Here is a 12,843-nt window from a genome sequence, read left to right on the forward strand (position 1 = left end):
CAGTGTAAACAGTTTATGTTGTGTATGAAGAAGAATCTGTTAGAATTCTCAACATTATAGCAATAATAACAAATGCTTAGATAGCAGTATATGCCAGACACAAATGTCTTTACCTAAATTAACTCTTTCAATTCTGACAACTCTATGAGGTAAGTAGTATTGTCATCCTCATTTTACTGGAGAGGGAACTGATGCATAGAAAGGTGAAATCACTAGCCCATGTCTCTACAGCTTGTAAGCATAAAGCCTGGGTAACAACTGAGGCAAGTCAATTCAGAGTCTGCTCTTAACCAATTTGCTAATGGCTAATAAAGTGCTTTGCCTTTGATTCTGCAGCAGTTCTCTTTGGCAAGTTCATGTATTTTATTTCCTTAATATATAGATAAGGATACCGGGGCTTGGGGACATCTAACGATGTACTCATCATCACTCTCCCAGTCAAAGGAAGAACTGAGACCCAGGTACACATTGCCAACAGCAGAGAGTCATTTAGCTTTGATGTAACATAAAAATATATTTACAAAAGATGGTTGAATTGATCCACCCAACTCCCAGAGTCAGAACAAATAATATACTCCTCTTTTTCATATGCTTTGTAGAGTTTGAAAAATTCATTTTTAAAAATAACAGATTCCTTTCTGTGAATCTAGTAACATCACTCAAGGTTAAGGCTGAGAAATAAGTGGTGGTATGGATGAATATTAAGTATACTTACAACCCTTGGATTATTGCTTCCAGTTAGCACGTTCTCACTTTCCTCTACTTTGCTGCAATATAAATAAGTGAATGACCTCCTATTTCTTGCATTCTTTCAGTTTATTTATATATTTCAGGGTCAAATTTGAATTTTAACCTCATTGCTATACTATTAATTGGTATGCTTGATTATATTATTATTATTTTGCCTTAATTGTACTTGAGTAGTTCTTGAAAAACATGTAGTTACAGGATGTGGACATAGGACCTTGCACTGGCACTGACTACATTCATTCCGTGGATTTGTCTTCATTTCTAAGTTTACACCTGCTTTTTAAAATTCTGGTGAAGAAAATACCTTAAGAATAACTTGAGGTTAAAATACATACACACAAATCATGATAAGTAAAGCATTTACTTTCAACATTAAAATCATTATTGCCCCTCACAATATAATTTGCCATGAGCTCCATGCTTTGTTGCCTGTGAAGACAGCCAAGAAAGCTTAGCATGCAATTCCTTTTGGACTAAAGTGAGTAGACGTATCAGTGAATGGTTCCACATTAAACCTTTTTTTCCCCATAGATTAATAGTTTTCAGTAGATGGTATAGTGCAGTTTATTGTATCCTTAAAAATGTAGAAAGGATAAAATAATAACTGATAAAATTATTTTTTGTTGCCCTGTCTTTCATTATTAGCTATCTTGTACTGAGTACATGCTTATGCAGTAGAAAGCATATCAGAAGGTCTCATTTGCAAAAACATGGAGAAACCTTGAGGGTGTCATGGTAAGCAAAATAAGCCAGAGAGAGATAAATACTGTATGATCTCACTTATGTGTGGAAACTTAAAAGCGAAAAGATTGGTAGCTCCCAGAGGCTGGTGAGTGAGGACTTGTAAAATTGGGGAGGTGGTTAGAAGGTAAAAGCTTCCAGTTATAAGACAAATAAGTCCTGGTGATGTAACATACAGCATGGTTATTATTGCTAAATATATGACAGTACTTTACTGTATATTTGAAAGTTTCTAAGAAAAGATCTTAAAAGTTTTCATCACAAGAAAAATATTGTGACTGTGAGGTAATGCTAACTAAATTTATGATAATCATTTCACAATATATATACTTATCAAATCATGTTCTATATGGGCTTCCCCAAACTAATACAATGTCATATATCAATTATATCTCAATAAAACAATATAAAATAAGACATTCAAAAGTATAAAAGCAGAGACTAGAATAGTGGTTGCCAGTGGGGGGCGGGCAGAGGGAGGTGCAATGCGGAGGTGTTGGTTAAAGGGCGCAAAGCTTCAGTTAGGCGAGATGAACGCTTTCTGGATCTAACGTACAGCACGGTCATGAGAATTAACAGTACTGCACTGTATATTTGAAATTTGTTAAGAAGATGGCTCTTGTATTAATGAAGTGAACTCTAATCTTTTATTCTCCCTCCCTCACTTATTACTGGGCAAAGTGGTGACAAAACCACATTTTAACTACCTTACAGATAGTGTAGTTTTTGCAGCTGTGATGTTTCCAATGTAGATGTTTCCAGTATAGATAAGCCAGAGTAGCTCTCTAAAGAGTCTTAAAAATCATCTTCAGTTCAGTTCAGTTCAGGCGCTCAGTCGTGTCTGACTCTTCGCGACCCCATGAATCGCAGCACGCCAGGCCTCCCTGTCCATCACCAACTCCCGGAGTTTACTCAAACTCATGTCCATCGAGTCAGTGATGCCATCCAGCCATCTCATCCTCTGTTGTCCCCTTCTCCTCCTGCCCCCAATCCCTCCCAGCATCAGGGTCTTTTCCAATGAGTCAACTAGAAGAACCCATTACGATGCTTATGTTTATTAACCAGCTATCAAAAATGCTAATGTACGGAAAGACCAGGGAAGGCAACTTTAATTCCTAAAATTTGATGCATTAAAAGAAGTGATGCCATTTTGATGAATTTTTAAAATATAGCTCACACTCAACAGTTTTTATTATTTAAGAGTAAGCTTGCTTTCTCTTAAAATTCACACTTCAACTGAGACTTTTCAGGTTCTTTCCAGGGTAGAAAGACTAAAAAAGTTAATAGACATTAAAATGAAAGGTGGATTTTGCTATTCTATCACTGTCAGAAAGCTTCCACATAAGGAAATGCTCTGCGTGCATTATAAATCCATACAGATAGGCTATATAATCACAGAAAAGTGAGAAAAGAACAGAACTCAGAAATGGGGGAATGAAATTAGCGCTTTTAAACTGGGAAATTAATGTGATCCTTTGTCGAGTCTGCACTAAACAATTAAAAAAAAAAATGCCTTAACATAGCAGCCACCTGTATAGCTGTCTGCAAAGAAACCAACACTGCCGGATTGACCAGGTCACCGTATTATCATTCTGTACATGGTATCTCAGACTTAGTTTTCCCAAAAGGAAGCCATAAAAACACAACAGTGATGCAAATAAAGATGTGGGAATCCATTTTCACTTCACTTGTAACAAGCTTTATATTAATTCAGGCTCTTTATTCACTTTATCATACTAGTCTTAAAAAGGATCACTTACAGGGTGTTCATTGGAAGGACTGATGCTGAAGCTGAAACTCCAATCCTTTGGCCACCTCATGAGAAGAGCTGACTCATTGGGAAAGACCCTGATGTTAGGAGGGATTGGGGACAGGAGGAGAAGGGAACGGGAGAGGATGAGATGGCTGGATGGCATCACCGACTCGATGGACATGGGTTTGAGTAGACTCTGGGAGTTGGTGATGGACAGGGAGGCCTGGCGTGCTGTGGTTCATGGGGTCGCGGAGAGTCGGACACGACTGAATGACTGAACTGACTGACTGACAGGTGTCTGAGTGTAAACCCACACTCCACATACTGAGGCTTGCAATAACAAACCCGACAGCTTGTCTTATCACTGGGTAAAGTAAACATGTGAGCTGTAGCTTTTGAAATGAAGTGCTGTGGCTGCTTCTGAAGTCACACATTGACCACAGGTCATCACAGCTTCATTTGTGCCCAGGAGCAGTCACAGAGTGGTAGCTCTCTAGGGAAATAGAGGCTTGGCTTCAAGCTTTCTCTCTGGCCTTCCTGGGCTCCAGAATGCTTTAATATTATTCAAAAATTGTCAAAGTTGCCTGCTAATGGGCAAGAGATATACTTAGGGCTTAAACTGACAGACTTAAGCTGTGGCCACAGAGTGGTTGCCGTGAGGAATGGCAAGACAGCTGTAATGTAGCTGGATTCCCTAACTGTTGCTATGCACTGCAGACAGTTTGAAAAGCAAACCAAAACAAAACAGGTTTTGTTTCACACACCATCATAAAGTAACATCCTTTGGATGCCAGACAGTAAATTTTGCAGGAGTCAGATGCAGGGAAAAGTCCTACAAATACTTAACATTTCAACCTAAAGCATAAAGACTGAGATACTGAGGCAGGATACTGAGCTACTTTTACACTCCTGTGTTTTGTTTTTTTTTTTCTTTTTCTTCTTACAATCCTCCTCTCCTTCTTTTGTTCAATATTCATTCTCTTTTCTGATAAGCAAAGTCACAGTTCAGATGCAGCAAAGTCTAAATCATCTAAAGCAAATCAGACCAGAAATGGGCTGATAATGAGAGGGAAAAAAGTGTGCTTGCTTCTTACAGGTGAATCATCAGTGCAACAATGGAGTCTAAAGATTCTATTAGCATTACAGAAGCTGTCAGGAAGCAATTTACGTTTTCTCTCAAAGATTTTTACTCTAGTGATATAGAACCTTGATTATTAATTGCGATTGGTGTAGCTGAAGCTCAGCATGATGATTTTCCCCTCTTTTTTGTTTTTTAGTCTGTTTTCTCCAAAGAACTTTTGCATTAGTTACTGTATGTACAATTTCTATTTCCAGATCTTATACAATGGAATTCTTTTTTATTTGATCATTCAACAAATGTTTATGCAGAACCTACTATGTCAGACACTAAACTGCTTGCTGGGAACAGATTTGATTCTATTTGATTCTATCTAATTGCCTTCACTGAGCATGCATTCATTTTCTATATTTACTCTAAATATTCTATGTACAGTTATTCAAAAACACATTTCCACTGAGTGTCCAGTGTGGCTTCTAACTTATTAGTATGTCATGCAAAAAGTGCTCAACTTTTTCTTTCTTATAAAGTACTGTTTAAAAATAATTTGTTTGAGATTTTGATATTTAATAAATTAAATTATTTTTATAAATTTTGTGGAGTATTTAGATACTTGGGATGTGTTTGGCATATAATTAACTAACTTATCACATGTTTATATTAAAATGAAGTAAAAATCAATACTATTCTTCCAGTTCTATTTTTCCAGAGTGGAAAAATGAGTTTCAGCTCTCTGGAGCTATATAGAAAATCAGTTTCACAATCCCTCTGACTCTCAGCAGTTTACAGAAGCACAAGGAGCAAGGCTGCCAGTCTAAGCGCCATCCACATTGAATTGTGCATGATTGATAACTGTCTTTTGTTAATTTAATGGAGGCAGACAGCAAGAAAGGAGGGAGGGAGTGGAAAAATGAGTGTATTGACTTAGTGAAGGAAAGAAAGCAGCAGGAAAATGGTTTTAAATTTCATATTGTCTTGATCATTATGTGGTCCCTGACCATTCTGGACACATTTTGATGAGCTGTCATTTGTACATTTCCTATAATGTGTCAACATTTAGGAAATGATTTCAGAGCAAATTTTTGTGATGCTAAATTGGGCACAACATTATTTGCTTCAAATGAGAGTGAGAGGGGATGACAGGACTGGTTACCCAGAGATGTCTTAGATGTCTTCTTAAGAGCTAATACCAAAAAAAAAAAAAAAAAAAAAAAAGAGCTAATACAACTATTAGGAGCAAGGGCCCAACAAGAGTCTTTTCCAGTTTTTAAACCCAGTGAGTGAAAAGGAGGAATCTCTCAAATGAAAGAAACTAGGATGGAGTAGCCTGCTGTAGACTCCTGTCACTGTGAATGTGCACACACAGCTGGATGTACACAAATTCAACACCTTTCTTCCTTCCAAGCTAGTTATTTTTGTGGTGAGGATCTGTGGTGAATAGCTGTTGACTCTGCCTTGCCAAGTTCCATTCTTCTTTCTTAAGTAAGAACCTGACTTCCGGTTGGAGATTTCCTCCCATTTCAGTGGTGCTGCATCTTCTTCTCCCAAGCCAGCACCCTCTGTGGGCAAACAATTCAGGCTGAGCCAATTTTCACACTCTATCCCCACTGGAGATAATGGTTCTGGGATAAACACATACCTCAAGTCTGTCCAATAAGACTTAATTCTGGTATTTTCTTTTGAGCTCAAAATAAATAGACTTTTTTTCCTAATAAAATTCTTAGGATGATATAAACAAAGAGGTACTAGGAGAACAAGAGAACAAGACCCTTCAGAGAAAAGGAGGGCAAGGAAAGAGAGTAGCATTTGAGCTTTGATGACACTGTTGGAGACCCTGGATCAAGCTATGCCTGAAGCCAGATACCACTGAAATTTTTGTCATGTGAGTCAAATAATCCTTCTTTTATTTTTCTTAAATTGAGTTGAATTTTATTTTCTTGTAATAGAAATATTCTTACTCATACCGACATAAATCTTATTATCTTCTCTTTAGATCATTTTCCTTCCTTGTCTCCCAGTTGCTTTTGGGAAATCAGTATGGAATTCTTTTAGTTTCTTACTTAGGTTCAATAAACATGTCTCCAAAATGGCCTTCGTCCCTCAAGAAAATAAAGTATTGCCAAAGGAAATTAAACTTCACAAGAAGAGGAAGCTGAGTATGCAAAATATCTGACATTTTTCAATTAACTTAAGGCAAAATTACCTTTTATCTTACCTTATGTGATATATAGAGAGGGGAAAGCTCCTTGGAGGTATTTGAAGAACATCTATGCATACTTATATCTTCAGTATCATTTGCCTCTTTCACTCCTTTTGGTCATGCTTTCATCACCTCTTGAGTGAGTGAGTGAAAGTCACTCTGTCATGTCCATCTCTTTGTGACCCCATGGACTATACAGTCCATGGAATTCTCCAGGCCAGAATACTGGAGTGGGTAGCCTTTCCTTTCTCTAGGGGATCCTCCCAATCCAGGGATTGAACCCAGGTCTCATGCATTGCAGGTGGATTCTTTACCAGCTGAGCCACAAGGGAAGCCCAAGAATACTAGAGTGGGTAGCCTATCTCTTCTCCAGGGGTTCTTCCTGACCCAGGAATCAAACCGGGGTCTCCTGCATTGCAGGCAAATTATTTACTAGTTGAGCTATCAGGGGAGCCCCTCATCATCTCTTATATATGTGAAATTTCTTATTAGACATCCCTGCCTCAAACTCAGTATGCACATGTCAAAACCAATTATCCTTCCTTTAAACGTAATACGCCTCCTCTTTTCTTGATTTTAATTTGTGCATCCATCATTCAGCCCTACACACAGTGTAGATATGGGGGAGTTGAGTTTAACAACTTCTAGTCCCATTCTCTGTCTTATTCAACTCAGGCTGCTATAAAAATAGTACCAAAGGCTAGCTAGCTTAGGCAATAGACATTCATTTTTCATAGAGCTCTCTCTTTTCCAGGCTTGCAGATTACCACTCTCGCTGTGTCCCCATGTGATGGAGACAGACAGAGAGAGAGAGAGAGCATGCTCCTCTTATAATGGCACTAGCCCCAACATGGTGTACCACCTTCTTGATGTCTTCTGAACAGAATTGCCTCCCAATAGCTCTGTCTCCAAAAACTAACACTGGGGTTAGGATTGAATTTTGGGAGAACACAAATATTCAGGTGATGACACCCTTCCCACACACATATCAAATGTAATCCATCTACCATCTTATGCTTGCATGAATTGATCTGTTCAACTCCATCTTTATTACCACTGCTTTTACTCAAGTCCTCATCATCTCCTACCTCAATAATCATGATAAAGTCCAATTTGTTCTCATCATTGGTTATGTTTCATGAAAATTTATTCCCCAGATTAAAGTCATTGTAATCTATCAAGACTGCAGATCTAACCATGTCAGTTCTCTGCATAATATTTTCAGTGTATTTCATATATTTATTTACATAACAGACCTACATAGCTTGATCTGCATCTGCCCGTGCAATTTCTTGTGGTGCCATTTCATCATTTATACATCACGCCCTGACAGTCATGAGGCACTTATTCAAACTTAGACACACACACACACACTTCTGTTTTTCCTATCAGTGATTACAGAATGCTGTTCTGTTGGAACCCCATTCTTCATCACATCCATTTTCTTAATCCATTGACCTTTCAAAAATTGGAGAGAGATACTTTCTTTCTGGGTTTCCATAATTCTCCATGCATACTGCATTCATTCTACTTCTCACTCTCTGTATTAGAGTAATAGAATTTTATTTCCTATGTAACTATTTTCACCACTAGATTCCTTGCTCTTTGAAGACAGAATTTACACCTCGCTTTAATTTTTTATTGTGGGCCTGGTATATTACCCAACACTGAGTAAGAGCTTGCTGAAGTTACCCTAATCCATAAGTGTCTTTAAAATCCAGTAATTTATTATGTAAATTAACTGCATATGTAATCACTCATTTGATGTGTTTGAACCGTGTGTTGGAGAAGACTCTTGAGAGTCCCTCAGACTGCAAGGAGATCCAACCAGTACATCCTAAAGGAAATCTGTCCTGAATATTTATTGGAAGGACTGATGCTGAAGCTGAAACTCCAATACTTTGGCCACCTACTGTGAAGAACTGACTCATTGGAAAAGACCCTGATGCTGGGAAAGATTGAAGGCAAGAGGAGAAGGGGACGACAGAGGATGAGATGGTTGGATGGCATCACTGACTTGATGGACATGAGTTTGAGCAAACTCCGGGAGTTGGTGATGGACAGGGATGACTGGTGTGCTGCAGTCCATGGGGTCGCAAAGAGTCAGACACGACTGAGCAACTGAACTGAATTGAATGGAATCATCATTTAGTTTTTCATTTTAATTGTTGAGCTTATTTGACTTTAAATGAATCCTAAGAAAAAAAATATTAAGCAGAAGTACGAGGGAAGATTCACCTTTAAACTGAAACATTACTTCAACACTTTATAAATATGAACTGTAAACAAAATACCAAAACTGTAAGGTACAAATGAATAAAAGGAAAGAAAGAATGGAGCAGATATTAAGCAGCCAAGAAAAATTGTGATGGTAAAAAGCTTACTAAAGATTGCTGATGTAGCCCAGAGAACTGTGCATCAAGGATAGAAAAGAACTTTTGAGTTCTATGAGATCTCTGTTTACTATTACACAACCTTGTTAAATTGCTACCAGGCTTTACCTTCAAATAGCATTTTTCACAGCAAAAGCATATTTTGAACAAGAACTTCTCTATTATCTTCATTATATTCCCCTTTCCCCATCAAATCTAAAATAGTTTTATAAAGTCATGCAATTATATTGGGACGGAAGAGAAAGGCGGGTACACACATGGATTTTTGAGTCAAATCAGTCCTGAGTCTTAGCAATTTTATCAATCTCAGACAATTCTTTATTTTAGCAAAACAATATTTTCTCATCTACAAGCCTCTGTAGTAATAGCACTTATTTCCTAGAGTGGTTATGATACTAAATGATACAATGAAGGTAAAGTGCTTAATGTGATCTATACTGCATTCAGTTCAGTTCAGTTCAGTTCAGTTGCTCAGTTCAGTTCAGTTGCTCAGTCACGTCTGACTCTTTGTGACCCCATGAACCCAGCACATCAGGCCTCCCTGTCCATCACCAACTCCCAGAGCTTAATCAAGCTCATGTCCATCAAGTTGGTGATGCCATCCAACCATCTCATCTTCTGTCATCCCCTTCTCCTTCTGCCTTCAATCTTTCCCAGCATCAGGGTCTTTTCCAACGAGTCAGTTCTTTGCATCAGGTGGTCAAAGTATTGGAGTTTCAGCTTCAGCATCAATCCTTCCAATGAATATTCAGGACTGTTTTCCTTTAGGGTGGACTGGTTGGTCCTTGCAGTTCAAGAGACTCTCAAGAGTCTTCTCTAACACCACAGTTCAAAAGCATCAATTTTTTGGCCCTCAGCTTTCTTTATAGTCCAACTCTCACATCCATACATGACCACTGGAAAAACCATAGATTTGACTAGACAGACTTTGTTGGCAAAGTAATGTCTTTAATTTTTAATATACTGTCTAGGTTGGTCATAGCTTTTCTACCAAGGAGCAAGCATCTTTTATTTTCATGGCTGCAGTCACCATCTGCAGTGATTTTGGAGCCCAAGAAAATAAAGTCAGTCACTGTTTCCACTGTTTCCCCATCTATTTGCCATAAAGTGAGGGACCAGATGCCATGATCTTAGTTTTCTAAATGTTGAGCTTTAAGTCAACTTTTCATTCTCCTCTTTCACTTTCATCAAGAGTCTCTTTAGTTCTTCTTCACTTTCTGTCATAAGGGTGGTGTCATCTGAGGTTATGACATATCTGAGATTACTGATATGTCTCCCAGCAAACTTGATTCCAGCTTGTGCTTCCTCCAGTCCAATGTTTCTCATGATGTAATCTGCATATAAGTTAAAGAAGCAGGGTGACAATATACAGCCTTGATGTACTCCTTTCCCCATTTGGAACCAGTCTGTTCTTCCATGTCCAGTTCTAACTGTTGCTTCTTGATCTGCATACAGATTTCTCAGCAGGCAGATCAGGTGGTCTGGTATTCCCATATCTTTAGGAATTTTCCAGTTTGTTGTAATCCACACAGTCAAAGGCCTTAGTGTAGTCAGTAAAACAGAAGTAGATGTTTTTCTGGGACTCTTGCTTTTTTGATGATCCAGTGGATGTTGGCAATTTGATCTCTGGTTCCTCTGCCTTTTCTAAGTCTAGCTTGAACATTGGTAGTTCACAGTTCAAGTACTGTTGAAACCTAGATTGGAGAATTTTAAGCATTACTTTGCTAGCAGGTGAGATGAGTGCAGTAGTTTGAGCATCTTTGGCATTGCCTTTCTTTGGGATTGGAATGAAAAGTGACATTTTCCAACCCTCTGGTCCCTGCTGAGCTTTCCAAATCTGCTGACATATTGAGTGCAGCACTTTCACAGCATCATCTTTTAGGATTTTAAATGACTCAACTGGAATTCCATAACCTGCATTAGCTTTGTTCATAGTGATGCTTCCTAAGGCCCACTTGACTTTGCATTCCAGGATGTCTGACTCTAGGTGAGTGATCACACCATCACAATATCTGGGTCATGAAGATCTCCTTTTGTATAGTTCTTCTGTGTATTCTTGCCACCTCTTCTTAATATTTTCTGTTTCTATTAGGTCCATACCATTTCTGTCCCTTATAGTGCCCATCTTTGCATGAAATATTCTCTTAGGATCTCTAATTTTCTTGAAGAGATCTCTAGTCTTTCCCATTCTATTGTTTTCCTCTATTTCTTTGCACTGATCACTGAGGAAGGCTTTCTTATCGCTCTTTGCTATTCTTTGGAACTCTACATTCAGATGGATATATCTTTCCTTTCCTCCTTTGCCTTTAACTTCTCTTCTTTTCACGACTATTTGTAAGGCCTCCTCAGACAACCATTTTGCCTTTTTGCCTTTCTTTTTCTTGGGGGTGGTCTTGACCCCTGTCTCCTGTACAATGTCGTGAACCTTGGTCCATAGTCTTTAGGCACTCTGTCTATCAGATCTAATATCTTGAATCTATTTCTCACTTCCACTGTCTAGTCATAAGGGATGTGATTTAGGTTATATCTGAATGGTCTACAGGTTTTCCCTACTTTCTTCAGTTTAAGTCTGAATTTGGCAATAAGGAGTTCATGATCTGAGCCACAGTCAGCTCCTGGTCATGTTTTTATTGACTGTATAGAGCTTCTCCATCTTTGGCTACAAAGAATTTATCATTGGTGCATTATCAATATAATTATCAATACAGTCAGTGGTGCATTATCAATTATTTATTATTTCTAATGAATCACATGGTAAGTGTCAAAAAATGTTGGCTAACCAAGTTACAGAGATTTCTTTACTGTATGATTTATTGGGACTTAATATACCAATGTACACATTGAATTGTTAAATGGTAATGGATTTTGTAGTATTTTCCAGGCTTCTATGACAATGGTTCCATTTTATTATAGAATACATCATGGCACTACTCTTTCATGCCACTCACTTAAGTAAGTGTTGCTTTAGGTGAACATTATTAAACTAAAATAGAATAAAAAATTGAGAAAGGATAAAGGAGTACAGGCAAGGAAGGTGAAAGTAAGAAACAATGGCATAGTTACTAGCTTAGAGCAAATAGATTAATAAACTTCTATACTATTCTAACACACTGGCTGTCTTTACCCTAAAGCCAACTAAAGTATTGAAGTTTTAAGGCTCATCACAAAATTCCCCTCACAGTTATAGTCACTCTCTGCTGGAATTACAGACAGATATTCAATCATGCAAATATCAGAACTGGAAAATTTCGTTGAGGGAAGTAGTTTTTTAAACAGTTTTTTTGCAATGCAATTTTTAAGAAATACTTGTTTCACTCATCCCTTTCTATTAGCTTTATCACTTTAAAATTTGTATGTAACTTTTTTCTTAGGACCTATTGATGCCATAAGAAAAGGATCGATTGTCTCTGAAGTGTGTTAGAATAACCTGAGAGACATAATGAAATGTTGGCACAAAATCATATACCAATGAATAGCTTTTATTTACTAGCTCTATGATTTAGATAATTCAATTTGCCCCTTTATTTTCTGTGATTCACATAATTTATAAAGCTTTATCAAAGGACAAGACTGAAGCAGAGGATATTGCCTACTGAGTTGCAATTTAGCAATCATATAACAAAAGAGTTTGATAAGAATATATGGCTACTTATTTTTCTGAACTACATTATTTGAGAGCAAATTATATTGTGAGAGTTTTTAAAACTAGTATTATGTAAAATTATTAATATTTGCTACAACTACTTCTTTACCCCTTTTAGGATTAAACAGGTAAGGGCTGTTTAATGGGCTGCTCAATTTCACTATTTGGCAAACATTTATGGAGCAAAGTACAGTTTTAGGGGTTGCGAATGATGATTCATCAATCAGTAAGACTCATAAAAACAAGAAAACAGCAAATTCCTATGTTAACACAAATTATGGTAGA

The sequence above is a fragment of the Odocoileus virginianus genome, chromosome 8 (assembly GCF_023699985.2).
Source record: "Odocoileus virginianus isolate 20LAN1187 ecotype Illinois chromosome 8, Ovbor_1.2, whole genome shotgun sequence".
NCBI lineage: Eukaryota > Metazoa > Chordata > Mammalia > Artiodactyla > Cervidae > Odocoileus > Odocoileus virginianus.